Source organism: Buceros rhinoceros, unplaced genomic scaffold, assembly GCF_000710305.1.
Source record: "Buceros rhinoceros silvestris isolate BGI_N320 unplaced genomic scaffold, ASM71030v1 scaffold12972, whole genome shotgun sequence".
In the NCBI taxonomy this organism is placed as follows: Eukaryota; Metazoa; Chordata; class Aves; order Bucerotiformes; family Bucerotidae; genus Buceros; species Buceros rhinoceros.
Genome location: NW_010399536.1, coordinates 1,916 through 6,739, shown reverse-complemented (window position 1 = coordinate 6,739; position 4,824 = coordinate 1,916).

The window sequence follows — 4,824 nt, the reverse complement described above, 5'->3', positions numbered from 1 at the left end:
TATTACTGGCCTCCAGAACAGCACTGCTGAGTCCTGCCAATACCCTCAGTTTAGTATCCGGAAGAGACAATACTGCAATTACTGGCAAAGTATGCAGAAAAATTACGAAGCAGCTAGTTCTGTATTCTGCATCAGGCTAGTTCAAACCAGGACATTGAGTATGGCAAAGCATGGGAACGTAACAGTTACAAGGAACAACATGTATTACCTTCATCTGATTCTTTATTTTAAATAGATGTCTGGTTATGCTCATTTATTTTAAACAGTTGTCTTGCAGAGTGCTTGCTTCAGGAGGAATGTATAAGTCACTGGTATGAAGGACACACCACCTGCATAATCGCTGATGAAGCCTATTTGGAAACAGAGCTGCATCCCTATTTCATACCAATGTATGATGGTGTTCCCCACTTATAAGACAGCCAGAAATTTTCTTTGTCTTGCTGTTGTACCTGTCAGAGTTCTTGTGAGTCTGTGACATTTAATTTCACATAAAACACACCATGTGATGTCTTTTATATCATGGTCCAGGGACCCACATGCCACTGAACAACACAAATGTACCTGGGCATCCTTCCTTGGGAAAGCAGAATTAGTACTGTTTCTAGCCGTGTAGACTACCACAAACATGACAGCTTTACCTTCTCCTTCACGCACAAGCTGAACTGAGTCAAAGACTTCAATTTTTTTCTTCAAAGACAGCTTCCAGATAAAGACATGATCCTGTTCTTCAAGGATAATGCTCACCTGTGTCAGAAGAGGACCATTTTCTAGGCTTACTTGCAGGAGATGGAATCAATTCAACAAATCACCATCTGCAACCAAGAGCTTAGCATATGCCTCTTGCAAGTCCCCTGAATACACAGTGGTATGTATATGCTGAAATTTTCAGAGTTCATCTTAAATGGTGTAGCAATTTCTGCCCTAGCAGTGAATAATTGCATGAGCAACAGAGTTGTTAATTATATTCTGTGCTTTGTTTCAAGAAGGTGCTCAAAGTGTTTAGCACAGCACTGAGACGTGTATGAAAGAAAAACCTTCTGGTAAACCTCCTGTCTTCGTGAAGATTATCTTCTTCTCTGCTCACAGAGTGTCATTGACACTGGATAAAAGAGAAATGTAGCATCCGTGCACATAATAATGAGCTTTTCTGTTTCTCCTTCAATTGCCTGTAACAGTGACCAGGGTGCTGGATGTGTGGTAGAACCTCTTCATAGCAACTCCTTGACATTTCCACATGTAACGAATCATTATGCGTAACCACCACATTCTCTGTTAACTGGAAATAACCAGGAAGATGTTCAGCCCCAAGGTACCAGTTCACATACCCCACACTAAAGAAGTATTCAAAAAATGTTCCAATCAGCTGCTTGCAAATGCATCTGTAAATTCAAAAGCAAATCATCAAAATCAAAATAATTAGGCAAATTAATGGAAGAAAAATCTACTTAGGGCTATTACAAACAGAGAGAAGTCTTTTAACTCAGAAGATCTCTGAGCCATGCCTTTAGCTCAGGGCTGGAAGGGTGCTGAGGAAGCCTTCACTCCTTTTCTTATATTCTCCCCAGATGGGCAGCGATGGGTGCCTGTGGTGGACATGGATTTACCTACCTGTCTGTGAGCGCTGGGCTAGCCATGTTTTCCTCTCAGCTGAGACCTTTAAACACCCACCAAAGACAAAGTCTATTAGGATGAATCTGCAGTGCAGAGGCAGCAAATGAGAGCAAGAGCCAACTCTCCAAGCAGACCAAAGCTTGTACTCATAAGGAGTATTATTTGGATAGAAATCCATGTTACATTGTAAATGAGGTGAATTAAACACAGGTCCTTCTGATGAATCTTTTAACTCCAAGCATATGCCCTGAAGCTCAGTAGCAATTTAGCAACGTGCTCAGACTGCGATAACCAGCTTGGCATGCAAGCCTTAAAGAGAATTTAGGACAGAAATATTTTCTTGACAAAGAAGAGTTTAGGTAGTAGTAGAAATAATGGGTGTCTTTCCTGCCCATCAAACAGAGATAGAAATAATAGTGGCAGTCAAAGAGTAGCGAATTTTTCAGTCTCCTGCATTCTAGTAGAACCTAATAAAACTGTATTTGAAAAGCAACAGGATAGTCTACATAGCAAAGTACAGCCATGGAGCACCTGTCTAGCATGCTAAGTCATTTTTAAGCACTATTTGAAAGGAAAAGAGGTAACCCCTGATCTGCTTATCCAGTGTCACATGAGTGTAGATGTAAGTGTGCTGATCCATGGAGATCCCTGGAGTTATGACAGTAAGAAGGGGACATACCATGTCCTGAAGGAACTTAATATTCAAGAATGCTTTATTTGAAGTCTACAGGAGAAAAAAATAAATGAGAATAGGAGGAAGTATAGTGACTGCTAGACTAATGACAACGCTGACTTTACAAATGGTAAAAATTTGAATTTCCCACCGCGGTTCCGGACTTTGCTATTTGTTGCAGATGAGCGGATCTCAATTAAAGTAACTGAGCTGTGCATAGATAGATTTGTCTGCTCACTACAAGTCTGCTGCAGGATTAGACTCATTATTTGAATTTCCAGTTCTTCAACAGTATTGTATTCATAAAGTGTGAAAGCAAATTTAACTGATTTAATAGGGGAAAGCCTTTGTATAGCATTGACTTCTATGGACAAAAAGAGGGTTGCAATGCATTTAAGATATTCCGCACCCAGAACAAAATTCCTCTGGCCCTTACTGAGCTTTGGATCAAGTCCCTTTTGAAAAAAGAAGGGGGGGGGAGGGGCAGATTATCACACAAATACAGTATTTAATCTCCAGATATTCTGTTTCAAATAGTATTATTGAGTTCAATAGCTCCATGTTTATTATTCTGGCCTATTCCTAGACATTAGCATAATGAAAAAACATGGGGGGAAATGTCATACATACTCCCACACACCTATGCAAACATAATTATAATTGCTGTCTGTATTTCACAGTAGACTACAGGAATCATTATGCCTGTTCAGTCTAAAAAAAATCTATGTAAAAAATGTTTGAAATAGAACTTTTTTCTCATTAAACAAACATGTCCAGCCAGGATTGTTGATACTCCCTTGCCTACACATATGTACGCATGTATAGGTTTACATATATCACACAACAAAGCTTACCTGCTAAACACAAACCTATACTTCAGCTACGTTAAAAATATTCTCACTAATCCGCATCCACTTGTTGCACCTCCCCTGAAAGGACCAAATTTCTCTTAAATGAACCATTTCACGAACATCCCTTTGCAGACAGGCCTTTGCACAGCATGTGAATCTGTGGAGGAAACGGACTTATTCCATCCTCTCTCTACACCCGCATGAAGCCCCGCACAATGGGGCTGTGACTTATTGGGGGCCCCTGGGTATGACGGTCATACAAATAGTAACTAATAACAACAGACCACCAGAGACTGCTGAGGTGCATCAGCTGTAAGGAAAAATAAAACCTGGCCCATAACAAGGACGTTCTGTGCCCGGTTGTATGTATAAATATAGATGAAATGATAGGGCTTGATGAAAGTCTTAGGGGCACCTCCTCAATCTCAATCATGCTTTTCAGACAATAAAAAATTTTCAGGTAATAAAAATCAATTATTCTGTGATCTGTGGAAAAATGACCAAAATTTACGATTTCCACTAAAGACAACTCATTGAAATGTATCTATGAACTTTGGTCTTCTCTTTCTCTTTTTTTCCATTCTCTTTTTTCTATTTTTCTTCTTTTTCTTTTTGCTTTTCCATTTTCCTCTTCCTCTTTTTTCTGTTTTCCTTTTCTTTTCTTTTCCTTTTCTTTTCCTTTCCTTTTCTTTTCCTTTCTTTTCTTTTCTTTTCTTTTTCTTTTCTTTTCTTTTCTTTTCTTTTCTTTTCTTTTCTTTTCTTTTCTTTTCTTTTCTTTTCTTTTCTTTTCTCTCCTCTTTTCTTTTCTCCTCTTTTCTTTTCTTCTCTTTTCCTTTTCCTTTCTTTCCTTTTCTTTTCTGTTCTTTCTTTTTTCTCTTATTTTCCCCTCCTTTATTTTCCATTCTTTTCTCTCCTTCCCCCTCCCTTCGTTTCTTGTCTCCCCCGAATTTCCTATTTATGATGATTAGGCCCCAGCACTGGAACCTTCGCTCCATTACATGGACAAAGACTGGGGCCCGTGGGATGAGGGCTGTTATTCCTTGAGCAGGATGAGGCCCGTGGGGCTGAGCAGCCCTGGCCAGGGCACTGTGTTCTGCTCTTACCCACTGGTATCACCTGCAGTAAAACGCACGGCTCCCCCAGCCTGCTTCAGGTGGATAAAATCCTCAGGCAGCAGCCCAGGTCGGCAGAGGACAAGGCGGAGAGGAGCGCGCCTGATGGATACTCCTGCATTTGTGTGAAAAATTCTCAGGGAAAATTCTTTCTCTCCCTCTCAGGCCCCTAAACTCTTTGTGAATGGGGCCAGTGCAACATGTGGCCTTTCACCTCACCCAAGAACCACTGCCAGACAGCCACACTCAGAGAATTGTTTGTTAATAGTCCAATTAGATAATTGCCATCTTTCACTCCTTTTGCTCTACATTTCCCATAAAGGAATGAATAAGGAGAGCAGCATGAAGAGGGCTTCTGCCCTGCAAGGTGACAAGAAGGACTGGAGCATGCTCTTTGCACAAGGCCATTTGCTTGAATTGAATCATTGTAGCCTAATCAATGGTCTTATTGGATTACTGGCTGTTGCGGTTCTCGAAGATATTGTAGCGGAGACAATGAAATAGCTAGAGTAAAACTTTTTTCTCCTTTAGTGGATCACGCAGTTGAGATTTTTCATGGGCTATCTCTCTCCCTCCC